General features: G+C 34.9%; 1 protein-coding gene across 15 annotated transcripts in view; it reads right to left on the bottom strand.

Moving 5' to 3' along the window:
- Positions 1–26,142, bottom strand: part of CASK (peripheral plasma membrane protein CASK) — an 820,695-nt gene that overhangs the window by 785,135 nt on the left and 9,418 nt on the right. The window lies entirely within an intron of this gene.

Raw genomic sequence — 26,142 nt, 5'->3', positions numbered from 1 at the left:
ACAATAACAACTCGAAACAACTGAATGGGTAGCCACAGCTATGGCTGAGTTGAATGTTGGTCAATAATTTGCTTAAAACCTAATTTCGAAAATTATATGTAAAAGTTTAGTGAACGATGTTTTATAGAACAGGTTATTTATTAACTTAAACTTAATAGCGTATTAATTTAACCTTCCATATAGACCTCAATATCCCTTTTGTCAAGGAGCTAATCCATTTTCGCTTTCTTAATTTCCATAGCAAGAAAAAGGTCCACGATTGGCCCACAAAAAAGTCCTTTTCCATCACGAGAACGCACCAGCTCACACCTCAGCAGTTGTGGTCGCAAAATTAATGGAAATAGGGTTCCAACTTGTTTCACATCCCCCCTATTCTCCGGACTTGGCTCCCTCGGACTACTATTTGTTCCCCAATATGAAGAAATGGCTGGCGGGAAAAAGATTTTATTCAAACGAGGAGGTGATTGCAGAAACGAATGGCTATTTTTCAGACTTGGACAAATCCTATTATTTGGAAGGGATCAACAAACTAAAGCAGCGTTGGACGAAGTGTATAAGCCTAAAAGGAGACTATGTTGAAAAATAAAAAAGGTTTACCCCAAAAAATTAAGTAGTTTTTATTTTTGCACGGACTTTTCAAACGACCCTCGTACATCCTAATCCCACAGCACAAGCCTTATCACGACGTTGGCCCCGCGGCCTTTTACCAATTTCCTAAACTTCCTTCCAACCTCTAGAGAATACCAGCATTGACTGGCCTCTCTCAGCATGCCTTCCCGACTGTGGTGCTGGATCCTCCAGGATTCAGCCTACAATCTGTGTCTAACTCAATTAAGAATACATTTACTTGATGTACATATATGTACAGGTTGTTAATAAAATAAAACAAAAAAATATCTAAAACAGAAGGACGAACTTAAGTCTTTTTCAAATATTACCTTGATTATAAATAAAAGAAAAACTATTTCCTTTAATTCGTTAAGAACACTTGTTCATCAGGTTTAATTTCTTTGAGTGCCGCAGAGTTCCGAAGAACGGTACTTTAGTGGAAGGCCAAAATACTTCCCTTCCCAAGGAACCTGCTTAAAACAATTTCCAGAAGAGAAGTTTCAATGTATAACTTGGGTGTCCTAATATGTGAGTTTGTTGTAAGTTCAGAGTTCAGTTGGATCGATTTTCGAGTAATTTGTGGGAAACTAAGAACATTAAATGGTTTGAAGAAAGTCAATCTCTGGTTAAAGTTACTTCACTTGCGATCTGAGCTTACAAATAATCTGAACTCACTACGTTGATTAATATTGTTGATTTTTATCAGCCATAACGCGAATCTTTATTTTGTCTAATATTTTACCTCTTCCGAAATCTGTTCTTCAGATTCTTGTATAAAATTTGATTTTCTATCTACTTACTTAAACAACATTAGTTGTTAGTAGCCAAATATAAAAAATAATCACCAAAATATCGATAGATCTCTGGCAAAAATTTTGCGCATCAAATGCGGTGATGTTACCTGTAGCAGCCACAGGCTCCAAAAGACTGAGCCTGCCTCAAAATATTTTTTTGGAAAAATAAAACCCAACTTCTGTTAGTCATTTATAGTTCCTTTATTTCACCATATAAATGCAGATTTTTGTTAAAATATATTTTGAATTACGCTCTGACTTCCTGAAGCCTAAATAAAGTATGAAATGCTGCCTCTTTCGCAACTTTATAACATTTGCACAGTTCTCTCTATTCCTACTTGTAAGATAACTGCTTGTTAGTGCCGAGGTTTCGAAGGCTTAGCCTTTCGGCTATATCTAGAGAGTTGTCAGAAAGATGTACGCACTTTAATCCACTCACAGTCGCTTTGAACTGAAAAACTTCAATTTATAAAACAAAATTTTTTTTAAAAATAAATTAACAACATTTTGAACTCATCAATCTTGCTGGTCTAAACAAAAGCACAAAACGAAATCAAACAATTTTTTCATTGAAAACCGGAAACACACTTAAAATGGAATTAGCGGAAGTGGACAGAAAGAGTGCGAAAAAAGAAAAAGAAAGAAATACAAGTAATTTCAAAGGAAAGCCAAACGCTAACCGCTGACACTCTCTCATTTTAGGGTCCTTCAGCAAACACTAAAAAGAAATGAACTCTATTCCCTTTTCTTCATAAGCCCTTCATTATTTTAATGGTTTTTATTTGCCGTTACTGCTTTAAACTGGAACGTTTGGCCAGCAGCCAGCATAAAATGCATTACTAAATCATTGGGAATATATACGTACACATATATATGTACGAGTATGCACTTTACGTATATGAAAGAAGTGTTTGCCTCAGTTCTGCTTATGGTTGTTTTCTTAATTTCCACAAATAATACGATTAATTTACTTCCCTTTACTGTGAAACTGATAAAAAAATATTTACCTTCATTTAAAACCAAAATTGCGGCTCTTGAGTTGATTGATCGTGGAAGATAAGAGCAACAGAAGGCCGTACTGCATATTGATCAACCCAAGAAGGGCAACTTGGCAACATCTTACAGTACTCTTCAGCAGGCTCAAGTTCCTAGCTATTATCTTTATATATATATGTATAACAACAATGAAAACTTAATCATGTGATTTTATAAGCTGCTTTGCTAAAAAGAAAATTGTCACAAAATGGCGGTAAGGTTTTTTTACCAGTATTTCGCAGTTAGTTATGATGAGGTCGTGGCGAAGGGATCTAAAGTACTGAAATTTAAATATCCACCAGCTAATGCCAAAATGTACTTTGGTTTTCCAAACGTACCTATACAGGGTGTATGCGGAGGAGTGGTCGAAACTACGGGAGGTGATTCAGCAGCTCAAATGCAACAAAAAATATTCTCTTTACTTTGGCCCGATTCTCAATAGTGTCCAAGATATTTGCATTTCTAACTTTTCCGTCGATATTCGCGTTTTCCACCATAAAAACGGCCGTAACTTTTCTATCCTTTATCCTACAACAAATCTGCTAATTCCAAACGAAAGAGCATTAAATTTCCTATAAATTTACTTCCGTTTTATTAAATAATAATTGTTAAAAACTAAAATGGTTACTTTTCGTTTTGTTCCTTCTCCAAAAATTGACATTTGATTAAATTAGTAGTGAAAAGTCGGTTACGCAAAAACCCAGTTTTCTGCATTTACCCCCCCTGTTCGGGGTAGGGTTTTATTAAAAAACAAAAAATCCATATGGCCTTGAAGCTCAATAAATGCGCAACTTTTTCTGAAATTACGTGACTCCTTGATTCATTAATCATTGAAAAACCGCAGTTGAAAATTTTAACAAAAATCATCGAGAACGAATTTTTTAGACATTAAAGTAAACATTTCATTGTTATAAGAAACGTCTTGAGGCTCTGTATAGTGCAAATTTATAGAAAATTTAATGTTCTTTCGTTTGGAATAAGCAGATTTGTTGTAGGATAAAGGATAGAAAAGTTACGGCCGTTTTTATGGTGAAAAACTCGAATATCGACGAAAAAGTTAAAAATGCAAATATCTTGGACACTATTGAGAATCTGGCCAAAGTGAAGAGAATATTTTTTGTTGCAATTGAGCTGCTGAATCACCTCCCGAAGTTTCGACCACTCCTCCTCATACACCCTGTATAATTCAGTACTTTGGGCCAAATTGTTCCCAACCCTAACTCAAAAATGGATCCTCATAGATGCATAGAAGAACTAAGCTACAGCCAAATGATAGTGTGTCATGATTAGAGGCTAACTGTGCAAAGAAATATTATCCAGCAAAGAATGAATTACGTGACTAAGATATTTGTTTTTTTTTTGTTTCTCTTAAGTATCAAAACTGGGCAGATTTTCAAAGCCATTTTTTTGCAAGTACATCTGTGACCAAAAAAAAAAAATAAAAGGTCAACAAAATGTCTGTGGTAAACCGTTTTTCAAACGGGAAAACGCCTTAAGTTTAAATTTAATCTCGTACAACAGATCGCCACAGTACAATAAACCAGAACCCAAATGATTTAATGGTATCCCTCTTAGCAAGCATGTTTATTGAAAACCTGACCAGTTTCGGGCTTTAATCCATAGATAGATAATCACTTAGATGTAAAGTTTTCGACTTCACTCTGACTTCCATCTTGTACCTAAACTTGCTGCTGAGTTATAAGTGTAATCGAAATCTCTTCACCAAACTGATCAATTTACCTTTGACGATCGACGTAAGTCCATAACGGTCAGGGATAACAATAAACATGCGTTCTAGAACGTATAAAATCAATGATATTACCGAACAATGCGGGAATCTATCCATATTTTCAATAAGATTTTATTCAAAATTGGCAAATAAATAAATTTTACTTTGAAACAACTGAAATAATGCGATCTTCTTTACAAAGAGAAATAAAAAAAGTCTTAACAGGGAAGTTATAAATAGATGAGTCAAAAGTCATCATCAGAAAGAAAAACATTTGCAGCCATTTTCGATGAAATCCTTTTCAATTCCAATTAAAACGAAGCTGCAACTAGAAAAGAATAAAATCGAATAACTTTAAACAAAAATAACAACTAAACTTGTTTAATTTCTTTACTTTTTCTTTCGTCGCTTATAACACGATGGCCAAATCAGTTTGAACGAGCTTAAAGATAGACTTTCAAAAAGTTTCTCAAATTAATGAGGGCTTTTCCCCTTTTATTACTCTTAACTAAAACTTCTTAGTAACTTAGTAAAAGTAATAAAAATGGTAAGTCTATCGAGATTATATCAAGGACTTTTCGTATAATAAGAAAAACTTCTGAAAAGGTTAATAAGAAGAAAATCATCACCCCCTGAGCTGACCTAATTTTTCTTTTAACAAGAAAAATAGTTATAGTAAAATTTAGTGACCATTTTGTTTTGAAGGAAGAACGCTCATTGCAACGAGTAGATCGTATTATGCGAGATGAGAATACCAGAATGGCCGCTCCTCATTTTCTGACAAGAACCATCCCAGTTTAAGGGGACACCAGGCTCATCAGGGATGTTCTATGAAGCGAAGAGACGGAAAATATGGATTATTTCTCCCTGGTATCAATTTAAAATTTGGGAGGTATACACCCTTACAAAACCTTTCGGTTACCTGCGCTTTCTATGGAATCATCTAGATAGAAACGATAAGCCGGCGATGAAAAGAAATTCTTCCACTTGTCAATCTTCTAATATTAAAAAATTTCATAATTTTTAGGATCTTATGAAGGTAATCTGATTACCCCGTAGTATTCATGTTCAAAACTAAAAATTTAAATACAGTAAACCGTCGAAAAAAAGCAATTAAGCAATCTAGCAAACTGCAACTGATCAGAAATAACCTTCCTGCAATTTAGAAATTCTAAAAATAAAACAATTCTTAAAAGCAATGAGTTTGTATAAATACTTAGAAATCGAAGAACAAGATAAGATAAAAAAGATTGGTGCTAATAAAGAATGAGTTTATCACAAGGAATGAGAATAATGAAATCCACTTGACATCTTCTTGTCAAACCTGTCCAACAACTTGATAACAATAAAAGTAACTTATTAAACCATTTGAAACAATTCTTGTGCAACTCAATTATCTATGAATAGAAGGCACGAATATCAATAAGAACACTGCTATTCTTCAGTCACTTTGCAGCTCACTTTCATCCTACGAGGGGGTACCCAAAAATAACCGGAATTGCGTTGCCGCGCATGGAGCTTATGTAGTACGCATTTCTGCCGCTAGACGTGTATAGCGCAATTCCTTGCCAGTTCAGTCCTGCCTGTGTTGTCTGCCTGGCTTGTTCTGTACATCTGCAGTGATTGTTTTTACCAGCGCTGTTTTGTTCTTTTTTCGTTTTTTATGATGGCAAGTTTAAGTGAACAACGTGCAGCTCTGAAATTTTGTTTTCTACTCGGAAAAAATGCTGCTGAAAGTGTTTTAATGTTGAAAACAGCTTACAAAGATGACGCTATGGGAAAAACTCAAGTATACGAGTGGTTTACTCGGTTTAAAAATGGCGACATGTCGATTGATGACAAACCTCGTTCTGGACGTCCATCAACTGCCCGAATCGACGAAAATGTTGAAAAAATTCGAGAGCTGGTGTTCACAGACCGTCGACAGACAATTGATCAACTGTCAGAGAGTAGTGGGTTATCTTGGAGCTCGGTTCAGCAAATTTTAACGGAAGATTTGGGGATGAAAAGGGTTGCTGCCAAGTTTGTTCCTCGAGTTCTGACTGACAATCAAAAAGAACATCGAGTTGAAACATGTCGTGCTTTGAAACAACAGCTTGAAACTGATCCAGACTTTCTGTCAAAGGTCATTACTGGTGATGAGTCATGGTGCTATGGTTATGACCCAGAAACAAAGCAACAGTCGAGCCAATGGAAGACGTCATCTTCACCCCGACCAAAAAAATGTCGTCAAGTCAAGTCAAACATCAAAACAATGCTGATTTGCTTTTTTGATGCCAAAGGCGTAGTCCCTTCAGAGTTTGTCCCCCCAGGTCAGACCGTCAATCAAACCTTGTATTTGGAAGTTTTGAAAAGATTGCGCAATAGTGTTCGCCAAAAAAGACCCGATTTGTGGCAAACAGGAGACTGGTTCTTCCACCACGACAATGCACCTGCACACACAGCCATCTCTGTTACACAGTTTTTGGCTAAAAATGGCATGGTTCCGCTGCCCCACGCACCTTACTCGCCTGACCTGGCTCCGTGCGACTTTTTCTTATTTCCACGCATGAAAAAGGGCATGAAAGGTCACCGATTTGACAACATTGAAGAGGTCAAGAAAAAAACGAAGAAGGAGCTGTCAGCCATTTCTAAAGATGACTACAAAAAATGTTTCGAACAGTGGAAGCACCGGTGGGACAAATGTATTAGTTGTAATGGAGAGTATTTTGAAGGGGATAAGGTTGTTCTGTAGAAAATTTGTAAATAAATAGCTTTTAAAAAATAATTCCGGTTTTTTTTGGGGTACCCCCTCGTATACTCCTCCTCGCAAACTTCAAGATGAGAATCTCAGAAAAGAACAGTCTCAAAGAAGAGCTACTAATTTCAGTATCACGAAATGTCTCAATTTAAAAGGATATTGGAACAGCAATCGTAATAACATATAAGAAGTCCAGTAAGTAAAGTTCAAAACAAATTATGCCAAAACAGTTTTGTGAAACGATAAGTAATAATCATCTAATAAAAAATTAAGTATTGTAGACGATTAATGCTGCTATATAAGTTTAAATGCTGTAGACTGTGTTTAGACAAATGAAATTTTACTCTTTGGAATGACCAAGAGCCAAACCTTCAGCTATGAAATTATAAGTACTTTTTGAAAGTGAATAAGTACTCCAATACATTATTTACCTAACAAAAATTATTATAATTTAACTTTTACACGATTTGTCGTTTCATATTACCAATACAGTTGTAATTTATACTTTCAAATTCTCTAATTATTTCCTCTTTCTCCAGTGAGAACATGGACCTCGCGAAATCCCTTTGGACAAGTCACGAGTAATGCCTAAAGTATTCATATAAATTTATTGTTTAAATATTTTAAGGCAAACAACTCCCCCAAATATTACATTACAAAATATACATTCATTAACCATTCTCTCTTCAAAATTTCATCTCTTATTAATCTAAAACTTCCAAAAAAGAACGCTTATAATTAGATAAGTAAATGTGAAGGTAATTTATAATTTTAACAAGAGTTTATAACTATTTTTAACACGAAATCCATAAAATGTTCTAATGGTACCCGGTACCCAAATGCTTGGAACATATACAGGGTGACCAGTGATATATGCTCCACCCACTTTTCTTTAAAACGGCGGGAAATTTCGAAAAAATTTATGCATTTATGTATGTATATGTATTTTCAACAAGATGGTTGCCAGGCACATAATGGGAGAGTTGTTCGAGGTTACCTGGACCGACATTTCCAGGAAAAATGCTTAGGGGCTCATTGTCCCATTCAATGGCCACTTCGATCTCTGGACTTAACCTCAATGGACTATTTTTTGAGGGGATATCTAAAAAATAAAGCGTACAGTAACCTTAATCCCGTGGCTTCAGTCGATGATCTGAAACATCGAATAACTCTAGCCTGCCTAGATCTTGACTTCGCCACCATAAGTGCTGCTTCAAGCAAAGCCTGGGAATCCAGAGTTTTGGCTTGCAAATCCGTTGATTGTGCCCAGTTTGAACAGATTCTTTAAAAAAAATAACGTAATTTTGACAATACACTGAAATTTGTTTCTCATATTTTAAATTACCATAACTTTGGAAAAACCTAACCGATTTCGAATTTTTGTTTTTTTTGTTTTTTTTAGGAGCTCAAATACTATAAAAATATGCAAAACAAATAAAACGTTCCATTTGAAAAAACAAAGTTGGATGCTGAATCTCGAGATACAAGGGTTTAAAAAAAATGGGTCAATCACTTAAAAATAAACTAGACTAAAAATGATTAAATACGTGTTTTTTATTTTTTCGAAATTTCCCGCCGTTTAAAAAAAAAAGTGGGTGGAGCATATAACTCTGGTCACCCTGTATTGTAAACAAAAAAGTTAAAATACTACCTTCCAATTTTATAAATCGCGCCGATAGAGTATATTCAAAGGCGAAAATAAGAAGATGAATGAGGGTCGATGTAAGTTAAGCGTCGGTAAACTAATACAACGGCGTGCAGCGATTTTTCAAAAGGATTCAACAGGCTACAGCAACACAAGACAACATTAAGGTGGCCAATATATCTGTCTGTACTACAACTAAAATGAACAATATTCTTGCTACTCGAATTAGGGAACATTAATTCTCAATCTGCTATAACAACGAAATTGAAAACAAAACAAAAAATCAAATGGGTCTCTCCCATTTATAAACAAACAAAATTTGTACAAATCAAGAGAAATTATGCATTTCTTCCTCAATACTTAAAGTAACAGAAAATTAATGATGATTTCAATTTATTTCAATAATGAAAAAGCATTCTACCACATAAATGGATTGGCACAGACAGTTCCTGGAGGTACGTCACAGCTATAGTTTGTGGAGAAGACAATACTTCAATAATTACAGCTCCATGAATAAGCTAATGGAGGAGATTTCCAGTGCAGTGATTACTTATCCAAATTCACAGAACAAATGTCGCCGCCATAACACGCCAGAAAGATAATGTTAGCTTTGATCTCTTTCACTAACATGAATCGCGGTTTAATGGAAATGTCAACAATGGTAGGAACTTGATTTTCTAGCGGAAAATAGGTAGAAATGTTTGTCTGTCCCTTAGGGTGGATTCGCTTTTACTTGTTCTCATTAAGCTAGCAGGATAGTTTTATGCAATTTTTTTTCAACTGCTTCAAAAAACAGGAACTCTAAGAATTAAAAAATATATACATTCTCAAATTCGTGTAATCATAACAAAAATGTGACTTATTTTTCAACTAAATAGAAAGATATTTCATATTTCCTTCGAAAGCATTACTAATAAATTTATTTTATAAAAAATATTTGATTTCCTTCAGATTTGCAAAGAAATTCACTTTATCGAATCAATAAAATTATCGTATATAATATAAAATATGGAAAACCCCAAAATACAACATTTCAGAGGCTTGATGTTTCGTTTTATTAGTTATGTTAATACTCCACGAAATGAGATAGCTATCAAAAAGGCATTAGAAAAGCGACTTTACGCGTGGCTGGAACTAGCCTTCAGCTTGGGAGAACTGAACATTCGCTGAAACACCAAAGTTTTTTTTAAATACTAAATTGAGTTTTAGAACATTATCTGCTATATCTTTACGCAAGTAATAAGTCATTTTCTGCAAATTAACAAAACAAAAATGGATCTTTTCTAGCACAATATCCTTCAATCCTTCAATAAACTATAACAGAAAGAAAATTATGCTCTCTTACAACATTACCAATTAATTACTTTCTGCTACAGTGGAATCTCGGTTATCCGTCACCCTTTTATCCGTCTACGAGAGTCGTTTGAAAAGTCCGTGCAAAGTCAGAGAGATAGCACTACTGGCGCGTATCGAGGTTATGTTTAGTTAGTAGCATCTCTTGGAAGAACACACACCAAGTTTCAGCCAGATCGGTCTATTTCTTTGTGTTTGGCATTCGTTTGAATCGAGGAAGTCGAGTGATTTTCAAAAAATGGCCGAAAAAGAATTTCGTGTGTTGATTAAACACTACTTTATGAAAGGCAAAACGCCTCAGGAGACTAAAGAGAAGCTTGATAAACATTATGGTGACTCTGCACCTTCGATTAGAACAGTTTATAAGTGGTTTCAAAATTTTCGGAGTGGCCATATGGACACAAGTGACGCTGAACGTTCTGGACGCCCTGTTGAGGTTACTACACCAGAAATCATTGATAAAATCCATGATATGGTGATGGATGACAGAAGAGTGAAGGTGCGTGAGATTGCTAGTGCTGTGGGCATCTCGAATGAACGGGTACATAATATTTTGCATCAACATTTGGACATGACAAAGCTATACGCAAGATGGGTGCCGCGATTGCTCAATCTTGACCAAAAACGAAATCATGTGAAGTGTTGCAAGGACGGTTTGCAGCTGTTCCAGAAGAATCCGCAGGACTTTAAGCGTCGTTTCGTCAATGTGGATGAAACATGGATACATCACTACACTCCTGAGACCAAAGAACAATCTAAACAATGGGTTACCAAGGGGGAATCTGCGCCAAAAAAGGCGAAGACCGTTCCTTCGGCCGGAAAGATTATGGCGACTGCCTTTTGGGATTCGCAAGGAATAATCCTCATCGACTATCTGGAAAAGGGTAAAACTATTACAGGTGCATATTATTCATCGTTATTGGACCGTTTGAAAACCGAGCTGCAAGAAAAACGCCCACGATTGGCCCACAAAAAAGTCCTTTTCCATCACGACAACGCACCAGCTCACACCTCAGCAGTTGTGGTCGCAAAATTAATGGAAATAGGGTTCCAACTCGTTTTACATCCCCCCTATTCTCCAGACTTGGCTCCCTCGGACTACATATTTGTTCCCTAATATGAAGAAATGGCTGGCGGGAAAAAGATTTTATTCAACGAGGAGGTGATTGCAGAAACGAATGACTATTTTTCAGACTTGGACAAATCCTATTATTCGGAAGGGATCAACAAACTAGAGCAGCGTTGGACGAAGTGTATAAGCTTAAAAGGAGACTATGTTGAAAAATAAAAAAGGGTTACCCCAAAAAATTAAGTAGTTTATATTTTTGCACGGACTTTTCAAACGACCCTCGTATTCTAATTAACCGTCACTGTCCTCAGTATTTAAAAATTTAAAAAAAAAAAAAAAAAAATATTTTAAAAAGGAAACTTTTTAAAAATTTATTTTAAGTGTACAGAAATTTTAAAGAGTCCTTTAGCCTTAAAAAAAGAGTCCTTTTGTCTTAAAAAAAAATCTGGGGTTTACCCCAGTTGATACGGTACATAAAAGCAAAGATTAGATGTCGCAGACATTGTATTCATTAATTTTAATACCCAATAGAATGAATTGAATAATGAAAGATACCTGACGTTTAAGGCTTAAGCGTATAAACGTATAAAATATGTATACCAGTTAATACAAAGTTTTATACACGTTAAACAAAAGAATCTGGAAATTTTCCTGTTTTTTTCCATTATCCGTCTATTCGACTATCCGTCACGTGTCCGGTCCCGGTCATGATGGATAACCGAGACTCCACTGTACTTACATTTACACTACCTTTTTTAAATTTAGAACGGGAACCTCCACAAGAAAGTAAAAGATGCACTCGAAGAAGTCCTGTATAATTGGATCTTGAAGACTCTATTCAGAGGTACAGGCGCAGGACATTAGATATCCTTGGCAAGAGTAATGCGCGCATCTCCAAGAAAATGGAACGGAGTTTCGTCCCTCACACTCCCTTTAGACGCTTTTATAATTTACTTTTGTCTAAAATTCTTTAAATAAATTTGTATTTATTTCGTGAAAGCCGTCAGCTTGAAGGAAGAGCAGTTGTAAAGACCTACCTGTCCTGTGTTCATCCAGCCAAGAGGCCCTTTAATTAGTCCGCAACTTAATCTTTCTGAAATGACGCTCTCCATTGGTGGGCGTCATTTGATCTTTAAACCAAACATCTGTAAGGACTAAGAGAGAAGTCAACAGTTTACTACAGCTGATTGGGGTTCTTACATCTAACCCTACCAATTATGGACAGCAAACAGACACTGCATCTGTATCTATTTTAATCCAAAATAAATCAATCGAATTTTGTAACTTTACTGAATGTTTAGATTTTTTTCTGCACAACATCCTTCTTTTAAGTTGGTTACAAATAGACATTGCTTTCAAACAAACTTTGAGAAGCTGATTTGCGCAATTCATGAAAAAAACTATTTTAGTAAGTCTTTTCTCTGTCCCCCTAATCCATATTAAATAAAAACCACTCTGAGCAGTACAAAATAGGATTACCCATAAACTACTGTATAATCCTTAATTGTAAATTTAAATCAGTATTTATTACAATCATAGTGATTAGAAATCCTTCACTAGAAAATAGTATTTGCATTAGACGAAAAGGTTGAAGCACAACAAGAACAAAGAAAAAGGAAAAAATAACCAGATGAAACATTTTGAAACATCAAACTTCATAATACCATTGGGGTTACCCACATGCTCTGTATAAAGTGAGAAAACTGACTGCCACTCACATTACTGAATGATTTTTATTTGGTTTACTTCTAATTAATCTTTTCCCATTTTACATTATTCTTTCAGGATTCGGGTATGTTTGACTTAATGTTGCTACTGTTTCATTTACCACAACTGCCTCATACATGAATAATTTTCAAATATACATTCATCAGATAGTTATTTATTTAACAAGTGTGGAAAGTAGTACTTTTCCTCACGCGAGGCAGGGTTTGCACGCACGAGCAAGTGCAAATTGCCGAGTGTGAGGAAAATACTTTACATTCGAGTTAAATATTATATTTTTTATTATATTTATTAACTAAAAAAATTAAAAATTTCATTTTTACAGTCTACAAAAAGTAATTTATTTATTATAAACATTTATTGTTATATTACAATTATTTACATTACTTATTACATTTTCTGCTGTTTCTTTTATTGATGGAGGAGTGTTTTCTAAACAGGAATCACTAGAATCCATTTTAAATTTCTATAAGGTAACACTATAACCTTTTTAACTGTTATAATTAAAAATATCTAATTATTTATTAAAGTATTATTTTTATTTCAATATTCCTTTCAATTTTTATTTTATTGTTTAATATTCGTTTTTTACGAGTATTTATTTAGTTACGTTAAATATGCTTATTAAAGTTTTACAGAAAATATTTATGTTAATAACAAAACTTCTTATATCAAGGAAGCACAATAAAGTTTTTTCACACACTAGTGCGGAAAGTGACACTAATGGGAATTTCCCCCCACTAGTGTGGGAAGTTGGGCATTACACAGCTGATTTTAATTGAGTAATGAGAACTTCCCTACATGGTTGCAGAAAAAAATATTTTTGTGATAACATTTTATAGTCAAAATTCTTTTGTTGACTTTATAAAAAAAAAATCGTACTCTATTGAATGTATGACTATAAATATGGAAAGAATGTGTCTATATCTTACTGAAATTACCATTAACTCATTTTTTTTTTTTAATTGGACTTATACCATTTTCAAAAATAATAGCTCATATATTGACAAATCCTATGCTACCTAGAATTTCTGTCAATAACAATTTAAATTTTCGAAGTCTGGGTAAGTCTTTTTTATTGTTTATTGTTGCCATTAATAGAATTTAAAATTTGTGAACAAGTTCTCTCAAAATAGAACTTGTAGGATACTCAATGATCAGTCCATTTTGGAAACCTATACTGCATCTGATTCTATTTCTGGTCAAAATGCATCAAACGAATTTGCAACTTTATTTAATGTTTTGTTTCTCTTTTTTTACCGTTCGCTTTTAAGTTTTTTAAAAACTAGACACAACTATTTTAAGGAAGAGACCAGTCTTAAATGCCTATTCACTAGGGCTGGTACTATTATCTAATTGTAAATAGGATTTAATAAGTTTAACTTTTAAATCTTCAACAATAAAGAAAGGTCAGTGTTGAACTGGATTAATCAAATAAATAAACGTTGAGGACCATTTCAGAACATTCTGCCTAAATTATTTAAGTAGAAAGAAAAGAAAAGAAAAATGGAGTGTTTAATGCAACTTGAGGTCCATTTCTTTATTTAAATTAATGGAGAGAAACAGAAAAGTGGCTTCTGCAGTCCAGGAGGAGATGGCAGCACGGTACACAGTACGTGCTCAAGATGGCCAACTTCTGTTTACAAAATGTCACTTTACAACACATAATTATTCTTATATTTACACTGAAAATTTCAGATTTGCTTATACTTTTTTTATTATTCTAATTGTAAACATTTTCAGGCTTGATTTCCATTAAGTTTAGTCATTTATATTCCAATTTTCTAACATTGGATACTTCATAGAGAAAAATTTAAAATTTATTCAAATCTAAAATGAAGTTTTATGTTTCTATTTTTGTTACATTTTAGAACCATAACTTTGATTTTAATTTTAATAATATTCTAATGAGCTAATCAAATATTTATTGCAGAAAAAGCAAGGGATAGAAATTTTAAAAAAATCAATAAAAAGACTCTACTTGCCCAAAATAGACTCTCCTTTACCATGTGAAGCTTAATTTTCTGTTATGTTTTTAAGAATAGTAAAGAATATTTAGATCAAAGCGTGCACTATGTTTGGCTAAAGAAGTAATAAAAAAAATGGTGTGTTGGTTTGAAGTAATTAAAAATCTTTTTCGCTTCATACAAAGATCATATAAAGTGAACATAAATCTTAAAATAAGTTTACAATCATTTTTGGTTTGGAATAATTTTATTACTATAGAAAAAAATGGAATGACTGGCTCACATATAGGTTGAAGTGATTAATAATTAGGGTTGCCAACTGCCCTTTTTTTGGAAAGGACAGTCCTTTTTTAACACCTGGTTGTCCTTGTCCTTTCTTAAATTAGGAAAAGACGCCTTCTGTCCTTTTTCCAGATATTGTTCACACAAATCCAATTTATTTTATAGTATTTTTGATTTAAGTTCTGACTTCCGAGACTTCTTCATTTGGCGTGTTGTTTTCCTGTTCTAACTGAACTGAATAGGTCAACAGGTTATTGATGTAACGATGAACAAAATGCAAAAAATGGTACTGGATTTGATGATTCTGATTAATTATATTCTTATGGTAGGTGAATTCCTTTCATAATGCCGACGCTGTTTTGAGGCCTTCTTTTTTCCAATTAATCGTAGATTACTGCATCTATTTTTAAAATAACCACTATTCATGGTATACCGTTCGAAAGGTGATTGTATATAGATGTTTTTCATGAATAGTGCACGTTTAAAACATATATAATATTTTTGAGAAAAATGAAGTTTTTGGGAAAAAATTAGAAACTTACTATTCCTTATGTTTGGGCCACAAAATGAAATACTTGATATTATTATTTTAGAATATAAATTACCTTATTTAAAAGGAAATTTAACCTTCTTTCTAATGAGCTTATTGAAATTGCTGTAGCTTCAGTAGTTTGAGAAATATAGACAACTGTTTGCTAAAAAGTTTGTTAAAAATACCTTGAAAAAACATAAAATTAAAAATATCTATAAAACGGAGCCAAATCGAGCCATAGTTTATATAGAATTTTTTGTTGCAAATGATGCCCAGAATCACCTCCCGAAGTTATGGTAGTCTTATGCTGAACACCCTGTATATTCTCGGGCCCCAAAATTCTGTCGACTGCCCTGAATGTACCTAATTTTTTTAGAGTGTCCTTTTTTGGAGCTTTATAGAGTTGGCAACCCTATTAATAATACACTATAAAAATTAATCTTTAAGTAGAGTTCTCTTCTTTTTTTTTTGGGCGACTGATTCGATTCATCCGAAAGGGCAGAAAAATTGTAGCCTAATTTTGTATCTGTTTATGCCAAATTTTCGGCCTTGGTTCTAAGTCATCTTCAGAGAGCTTATAATGATTATTAATTAACAACAGCACATTGGAGAATTGATTGAAATGATTTTTAATTACATAATGAGAACTATTTGTAACACGTTTTTAAAACTGTGGGCTGCTTTGAAGGTTAAGGCTCAGGAGCGCTTTTGGTAAGAAGATATTGTCTCAGAAACTTGAAAAGCTCCGAGCGCCAATGACAAGAACGGTCTTCGCCTTTTTTGGCGCAGATTCCCCCTTGGTAACCCATTGTTTAGATTGTTCTTTGGTCTCAGGAGTGTAGTGATGTATCCATGTTTCATCCACAGTGACGAAACGACGCTTAAAGTCCTGCGGATTCTTCTGGAACAGCTGCAAACCGTCCTTGCAACACTTCACACGATTTCGTATTTGGTCAAGCGTGAGCAATCGCGGCACCCATCTTGCGGATAGCTTTGTCATGTCCAAATGTTGATGGAAAATATTATGTACCCGTTCATTCGAGATGCCCACGCACTAACAATCTCACGCACCTTCACTCTTCTTCATCCATCACCATATCATGGATTTTATCAATGATTTCTGGAGAAGTAACCTCAACAGGGTGTCCAGAACGTTCAGCGTCACTTGTGCCCATATGGCCACTCCGAAAATTTTGAAACCACTTATAAACTGTTCTAATCGAAGGTGCAGAGTCACCATAATGTTTATCAAGCTTCTCTTTAGTCTCCTGAGGCGCTTTGCCTTTCATAAAGTAGTGTTTAATCAACACACGAAATTCTTTTTCGTCCATTTTTTGAAAATCACTCGACTTCCTCCATTCAAACGAATGCCAAACACAAAGAAATAGACCGATCTGGCTGAAACTTGGTGTGTGTTCTTCCAAGAGATGCTACTAACTAAACATAACCTCGATACGCGCCAGTAGTGCTATCTCTCTGACTTTGCACGGACTTTTCAAACGACCCTCGTATGCTTTTGAACAAATAACTGCTACATATTATATAAGTGCTGAATAGTAAACAACAAAAATCATTTTAAACAATGCTTTATTTATACTGACAAGTTCTACAAATGTATAAACATATCTTTACGTACACAAAAAGCGTAAACACAAAGAAAGAAGTGAAAATAAATAAAACATTCTACGAGTGTTACTAAACTACTACGTGAGATGGAGATTTTTTTTATAGAAAAAATACTGCACATTATAATTTACGCTTTGTCAAGAGAATAACAATTTTTTAACAGTTCATTTATTTTTCTATCCCATGTCAACAAGTATAAAATATCTGGAACATCGTCTTTCACAATAAATATTTTGATAGATAAAAATAAGATCAAAATAAGGGATATTTCCTCAAATATTTATATTTTTAAATAATAAAAACTAAGTTATAAACCCAAAGATTTTAGAAAAAAAAAATATATACAGGGTGTCCCAAGCTATATTAGTTTTTTGTTAGAAATCCAAATTTAATTTGTAATTTTTTGTCGGTGCTTCCAGAAGCGAGATACAGGCACCAACTTCATTTTTTCAAATGGGGGGGTGTGGTTTTTATTTCAGAAAAAGATTCCTCTATTTTTTTAAGAAAAATTTACTCGAACGGTTTTTTTCTGTGAGCGATATTTTAGAAGTTATGAATGAAAACATGATTCTTATAAGAAATTTCAAAATGATATTATAACGGTTTTTTGATTGAATAAGAAGAAAAGTACTATTTTATTATAAATTTTATTCCTCATTAATATTACAGATCATGCTCGAACTGGCCTCCACCATTAGAGATGCTTAGATATACTCTTTCCTGCCAATTGTCCCTTACTGCCAAAGAAATAGATTCGAATTTAACCGAGTTACAGGCATCTATTATTCTCTGCTTTAGTTCATCTACAGATGCAATTCCGGCTTCATTCTGATACACCTAGATTTAGAAATGCTTTTAGATAAGCAGAAATAAGGAAAGAAAGAAAAAAGTTATGAATAATCCCATTTGAAAAAATGAAGTTGGTGTCTGTATCTCGCTTCTGGAAGCACCGACAAAAAATTTACAAATTAAATTTGGATTCCTAACAAAAAACTAAGGGAACACGTATTTTTTAGTTTTTTTCTAGCTATCTTAGTTTCAGAGAAAAAGTCGTTATCCTTATAGCTTGGGACACCCTGTATAGTTTAATCACACTCAAGCGTCCAAAGTAAAAACTTACTATAGAATTTTTACAAAATGTTAGTTGTAAACAAAAACAATTGGGAAATCAGGGAATATAATCAGGTGATTGTAGAACAACTTCAATCAAGACTTAGTGACTTTGTGAACTTCAGTCATCTGGGGATCTTGCTAAACCCAAATCATTCATGTGCCAGTTACTAGGCGCCTAACATTGTAGATCAACTTATTCCGTTTAAACGCCTATTAAGAGCAAGTGAAACCGTTATCCCGCATTTCACTTGGACGTCTAGAAGTAAAAATACAAAACAAATACTGAATGAGCAAATATTAGAAATGCTAGTTTGAATCAAACGCAACTAACTGGCCTTTAGATAAGACATTAGATTGCCTAAATTATACTTGATAAATAGGCACCTAGATAGCGGTCATCGATCTCCGAAGGACAGTTTTCTAAATAACGTTTTTATCAACAGTACAGTAATTGTATGAACAACTAGACTTAGAACACTTAAATTGACGATTTACTAATAGAAGAATGGAAAACGAGAATGTTTTTTGGTTTTAGTAGGGAGTGTGCATTAATTTTAAGGATTTTTTTTTGTGAAATTGGAGCTTTATTATAAAAAATTGGTACAAAATATTCTATTCAAAGTATTGTTCATCGCTAGCCACTACTTTTTCCCATCTTTCGGGCAAATTATGGATTCCATCCCAAAAGAACTGTTCGTCTTTTGAAGCCAAGAAGGAATCAAGCCAATTTGTGATACCCTGTTCAGAAGTGAAGCGTATTCCAGAAAGAACATTCTGCATCGATCGAAACAAGTGGTAGTCGGAAGGGGCCAGGTCTGGGTTATAAGCGGGTGAGGCAGAACTTCCCATCCACTGTTTTCCAAATACGTTTTAACCGGTTTAGCAACATGTGGCCGAGCATTGTCATGATGGAAAATTGCAGACTCGTGCCTGGACGCATATTCTGGCCGTTTTTCTGCCAATGCTTGCTTCAAACGTATCAATTGTTGTCTGTAGAACTCGCCCGTTATAGTTTGGCCTGGTTTCAGCAGCTCATAGTGGATGACACCCTTCTGATCCCACCAAATACACAGCATTACCTTGGCGCCATGAATATTTGGCTTGGCCGTCGATGTTGTTGCATGTCCATGGCTTACCCCATGATTTTTTGCGCTTCGGGTTGTCGTAGTGAATCCATTTTTCATCACCAGTGACGATACGATGCAAAAACGACTTCTTTTTGTGGCGTTCAAGCAGGATTTCCGACATGCAAAATCGCCTTTCGACGTCTCTCGGCTTCAATTCATGTGGCACCCAATTTCCTTGCTTTTGAATCATTCCCAATTCTTTTAAACGTCTCGAAATTGTTGCTTGATCAACTTCCAATGATTCTGCGAGTTCTGCTTGCGTTTAACACGAGTCTTTATCGAGTAATGCCTCTAATTCATCATCTTCGAATTTTTTTGGTTGGCCTGGACGTTCTTTGTCATCCACATCGAAATCCCCACTTTTAAAGCGTCGAAACCAGTACTCACACGTTTGTTGCGATGGAGCATGTTCACCATAAACTTCACACAGCAATCGGTGACTTTCAGCTGCTTTTTTCTTCCAATTGAAACAGAAAAGTAAAGCTTCCCGCAAATTGCGTTTTGTTGGTACAAAAGTTGACATGTTTGAAAAATAAAGCGCAACAATGACGCTTCACAATGAAGTTAATTAAACTTTAATCTGATGCAATTCAATACTAGTAACGCCATCTCTTAGAAAATCCTTAAAATTAATGCACACACCCTATAAATTCAAAAAAACTTCTTCTGGTAATGGTAATGGCCATTTGTAGCTCTATGTTTTGGATGCTCTTCCTTAATGTTACTTTGTTGTCTGCGGGTAACGTATAAATACTTCGAAGGCTTGCATGAGTTGATACTTTAAATTACCCACAAGCTTTTCCTCATAATCTTAGGACTAACTCATGAATGGAAATTAAAAAAAGTCATTTACTTTTTAGGCTGAATTTCAAGTTTTGTCGATGACCACGCGATCAGAAAGGCGCCACCACTGATTCCCTGTTGGAATCCACAAATAATATAAATACGAGGGTCGTTTGAAAAGTCCGTGCAAAGTCAGAGAGATAGCACTACTGGCGCGTATCGAGGTTATGTTTAGTTAGTAGCATCTCTTGGAAGAACACACACCAAGTTTCAGCCAGATCGGTCTATTTCTTTGTGTTTGGCATTCGTTTGAATCGAGGAAGTCGAGTGATTTTCAAAAAATGGACGAAAAAGAATTTCGTGTGTTGATTAAACACTACTTTATGAAAGGCAAAACGCCTCAGGAGACTAAAGAGAAGCTTGATAAACATTATGGTGACTCTGCACCTTCGATTAGAACAGTTTATAAGTGGTTTCAAAATTTTCGGAGTGGCCATATGGGCACAAGTGACGCCGAACGTTCTGGACGCCCTGTTGAGGTTACTAATCCAGAAATCATTGATAAAATCCATTATATGGTGATGGATGACAGAAGAGTGAAGGTGCGTGAGATTGCTAGTGCTGTGGGCATCTCGAATGAACGGGTTCATAATATTTTGCATCAACATTTGGACATGACAAAGCTATCCGCAAGATGGGTGCCGCGATTGCTCACGCTTGACCAAAAACGAAATCGTGTGAAGTGTTTCAAGGACGGTTTGCAGCTGTTCCAGAAGAATCCGCAGGTCTTTAAGCGTCGTTTCGTCACTGTGGATGAAACATGGATACATCACTACACTCCTGAGACCAAAGAACAATCTAAACAATGGGTTACCAAGGGGGAATCTGCGCCAAAAAAGGCGAAGACCGTTCCTTCGGCCGGAAAGATTATGGCGACTGTCTTTTGGGATTCGCAAGGAATAATCCTCATCGACTATCTGGAAAAGGGTAAAACTATTACAGGTACATATTATTCATCGTTATTGGACCGTTTGAAAACCGAGCTGCAAGAAAAACGCCCACGATTGACCCACAAAAAAGTCCTTTTCCATCACGACAACGCACCAGCTCACACCTCAGCAGTTGTGGTCGCAAAATTAATGGAAATAGGGTTCCAACTCGTTTCACATCCCCCCCTATTCTCCAGACTTGGCTCCCTCGGACTACTATTTGTTCCCCAATATGAAGAAATGGCTGGCGGGAAAAAGATTTTATTCAAACGAGGAGGTGATTGCAGAAACGAATGGCTATTTTTCAGACTTGGACAAATCCTATTATTCGGAAGGGATCAACAAACTAGAGCAGCGTTGGACGAAGTGTATAAGCCTAAAAGGAGACTATGTTGAAAAATAAAAAAGGTTTACCCCAAAAAATTAAGTAGTTTTTATTTTTGCACGGACTTTTCAAACGACCCTCGTACATGAACAACTTGAATTTTTTTGCTATACCGTTCAGTATAAGCACGCATCACACACCTATTGAGTGACATGACGCAATTAGGAGGTGACATCTTTTGATTACGTGAACCACTTAACCAAACCTTATTTCCGAAATAGCCATCAACTTGTTACTTCCGTTGAGTTAAACAATGACTACTATTAATAGGTGCGGTGAATAATGGTTATTAAGTGGTATTTTTTACTATTCAACCATAATTTTTTATTTGGACTTCTAAGAACTGTTATCAAATATAATATTTTAAAATTTCAATTGTTTATCGCTTGTTTATCTTAAAAACTGAGGTAAATCACCTGTACGATAGCACTTGTTACATTTCGTAATGGTTTTTTGAATTTTTAAAACCTTTGCAATCTGTTGATTAGAGATTTGATAGCATTGAACACGCCATTGCCTGTGAACAGACAAAATGCTATGCTCTGACTGTTATCATCATTTTTCTTCATTTTAAACATTTATTTTCTCAACTGTTGATTAATCAACTTTTCATTTCTTTTTTATTAAAGCAAGAAGATGATAGTTAGCTTGCTGATCACTTTTTCAAATAATATGTGAGCCTTTACGAGGTCTGTAAATTAAGTAATGAGACTGATTTTTTAAAAAAATTTTATTCAAAAAGAATTACAATTCTATATTGTCACCTTCAAAATAACTTCCTTCTGAAGCCACATAGCGCTGGAGACGTTTCTTCCACTCCTCATAGCAGTGCACGAACTCCGATACTGGAATAGCCTTCAGCTGGTCGGTTACAGCCGTTTGAATGTTTTCGACTGTCCCAAAATGAGTTCCCTTGAGGTGATTTTTCCAACTTCGGGAAGAGAAAAAAGTCCACAAGGACTCAAGTCAGGCGAATAAGGAGGCTGAGGAGCCACAGGAATGTTTTTACTGGCCAAAAACTAGTTTATTGAAATTGCTGTGTGACAAGGAACATTATCGTGATGCAACACCCATTTGTTCTTGATGTTTGGTCTCACACGAATGACCCTTTTTCGAGAAGTTTTTCGGTAAAAGTGTTGATTGACCCGTTTGACCTTGAGGTAGAAACTCTTTTGTGGACGATTCCGTGGATATTGAAAAAACAAATCAGCATGCATTTGAACTTCGACTTCGCCATCCTTGTTATTTTTGGGCCTTGGAGAGGTTGAAGTGTGCCACTCCATGCTCTGGCACTTGGTTTTTGGGTCGTACTCAAAACACCCAAGACTCGTCACCAGTAATGGACACGTTCCAGAAAATGGGGGAACTCATTTTGGGACAGTCGGAGAACATTCAAACGGCTGTAACCGACCAGTTGAAGGCTATTCCATTATCGGAGTTCGGGCACTGCCATGAGGAGTGGAAGAAACATCTCCACAGCTGTGTGGTTTCAGCAGGAAGTTATTTTGAAGGTGACAATATAGAATTGTAATTCTTTTTGAATAAAAAAATTTAAAAAAATCAGTCTCATTACTTAATTTACAGACCTCGTATAATAGAAAAAGAAAAGTATACATTTATGTCTCCCTCTTGTTATTTACTAGCGTCACTAAAACACAAACAAAAATAACAATGTAAAACTGTTTTCATACAGGTTTTGCGTATTACACTGTCCATCACCGTCCACCGACGGTCTATGACCATGGTGATTGTCTAGTTTATTATATGTAAATATGTTAAATTTGTAATATTTATGTGATTATAATTTAATAAAGACTATTACTACTACTGTCCATCACCGGACAGTGAATGTAAGAAACTCCTAGAAAGAGAAAAATCTAAAGACCAGCGGCTGGATTCGATTCAGTATTGGAATCCAGTATTCGCTAACCAAGGTGTTGACGCGAATAATCGCTTTGAAAAAAACAAAAATTCTTCGATTGCATCATTGTCAAGAATTCACATTCAAAAATCCAAGTAGTGTAAAACGAATGTACGAGGGGGGACAATTAAAGAATCGCGACTAGCAGAATCACAAATAAAACTTTATTGATATGTTACACACAAACTGAGAACAATTAACTTCTAGTAACGTACAATACTAATAATCTTCGACTAATCTTGACTGCTCTCTGACTAAACTTTTACTAATCTTCCACATTCATAATTGTTGGTCCTTATATATTAACAACAGTTTACATTGAGTATCGCATAGATACCAATAATATTAAATAGTTCATATTCCCAAAGGTCTAACTTATTGTTACATATAGCTTTGCGATAGATATCGTATCTTCAAGAGAAAGGTATATTCTCTTTTATTTTCGGCGAAAGACAGGGTGACGTCATAACTGACCCAAAAGTATCGGGAATTGGGCTGTGGTGTGGAGAGAGATTAGGGTAATCCATTGCTCGACCAGGCATCCTTTAGGGTCACGTCTCCTGAGATAGTGTGCGTAGTGGTGTCGCTGTGAGTGTATCGGTTCGCCCGTGAGAATTTTTTTTAGTAACACAAGTTTTTTTTTCCATTTCAGCGAAAACGTGATGGCTGATTGTCGACAGCAACGCGCGGCTGTGAAAATTTGTTTCTTGTTGGGGAAATCGTCCGCGGAAACTATTATAATGCTCAAGACTGCTTATGGGGATGTTGCCTTAAGTAAAACCAGAGTCTACGAGTGGTTTTCTCGTTTCAAAAATGGAGAAATGTCTATTGAAGACCCCGTTTAGGACGCCCCTCCAACGTCAATGCTCATTTGTTTTTTCGACTACAGAGGTGTTGTGCACGCGAAGTTCGTTCCTGCGGGTTCAAACTGTCAACCAGAAATTTTACTTGGAGATTTTGAAAAGATTGAGAGAGAGTATCCGGAAGAAAAGGGGCAGATCTTTGGCACGTAGGCGACTGGTTCTTCCATCCTGACAACGCGCCGGCCCACACCGCCCTCTCCGTGAAGCAGTTTGGCATGACACCGATTGTCCATCCCCCCAAACACCGGATCTAGCCCCCTGTAACTTCTTTCTTTTCCCTAGACTCAAAAAAGGCATGAAAGGAAAGCGTTTTACCACTGTAGAGGAGGTAAAACAAAAATCGCTGGAAGGCCTAAAGGATATCTCGAAAAATGAATTTAAAAACTGTTTTGAACAATGGAAGAATCGTTTGCAGAAGTGCGTTGTGGTCAATGGAGGATACTTTGAAGGCAATTAAAATTTTGTGTAAAAATATTAAGAAATAAAGAAGTTATAAGGAAATTCCCGTTTATTTTGGGGCCCCCCTCGTATTTTGTTATGTAATTTCAGGTGGCATCATACTTCCAAGTTGTCTTAATAAAAGAAAAACTTTAATTCTGATATTTATTTATAAGTCTTTATTTTTCAATTATTTAAAAAATTTACATAATATAGAGGATATTGTTTTAATAAAATTTCTTTTCCCTAAGTAATGAAAAATGTTTATTGCAGTAGAATTGACCTAAATTTAAAAAAATTGATTTTAACTTTGTTGAGAAGTACTTAATAATCTTAAACAACCATGATAAAATTCCAAGTATCAACAGTGAAAAATTTGCCAAAATTAGAATTCTTTTCAACATAACGTAGGTACCAGGGGCTGGAATCTTTATTAAATTACTAAAATTGTTCAGTAATTTATTGAATAAATATTGACTCTTCTCCAATATTAGGAACGTGGGTTAAATTTTTTTGGTGTGTGTGCAGAATTACTTCTTTTCAGTAACATTGCGTAATAATCTCTCATCAACTTTTCAATTTCCAAGTGTTTGCAGTTAACAAAAAGGAATTATTCAATGTTCTATTATTATAAAACAAAACTAAATATATCACTAAGGAGAAGAATATACAAAACTCCTTGCTATCTGACATCCTCACAAAAATTTTACCAATCATAATCTCTCAACCAAAAATTTTAATTGCCATCCCTCACTAACTATAATTGTATGGTGAATACAAAATTCAGTTTAAAAAATAAAATTAAATCAAAATTGAAATAATTGCAATGAGAGAAAATGGTGAATCTGATGTAGCGTAACCCTTTTTTACGCTTCAAGGCTGGGCCAAACCAAAAATAATTATTCGATAAAAGAAAACTGTTTCTAGTAGACTGTTATATTTACCTACATTTTGATATACAAGTGCAGCTTTCAAAAAATAAAAAATAACTAACTGGACGGATAAACAAAGCTTGAACATTTGAACATGCTTTTTGGCAGCCTATTGTAATTGCGCTGTTGTCCACTTGTAATTTTTCTTAAGGACACTTTTAAGATCCCGAAGGCAATCCTTCGGCGATAAGGAGATAAGGTGAGCTTTAAACAATATTGTGTTATGCGCAGAAAAAATATTTTTAAATTAAATGCTCCATTACCGTAAGTAAATTAATTCGTTGATTCCGCACAAGCTTATAATTTTTTTTCTAACAGATAATTGTTAACACTTCTTTTATGATTTATCGTCAAGTTAAAAATGAAAGTAAGCACTAATTGAATTAATATATTAATTGTGTAAAAAGAGAGTTTAACTTTAATTGAAAATGAAAATTTAACAGATAATTTAAAGAATCTCTGCCTACCTTCACTTATTAAAAAAG

The sequence above is a fragment of the Rhodnius prolixus genome, unplaced genomic scaffold (genome assembly GCF_049639745.1).
Source record: "Rhodnius prolixus isolate KJV_2025 unplaced genomic scaffold, Rpr scaffold_5, whole genome shotgun sequence".
NCBI classification, from domain to species: domain Eukaryota; kingdom Metazoa; phylum Arthropoda; class Insecta; order Hemiptera; family Reduviidae; genus Rhodnius; species Rhodnius prolixus.
Note: the sequence above shows the minus strand (reverse complement) of the source record. Positions and strands in the feature narration are given on the sequence as shown.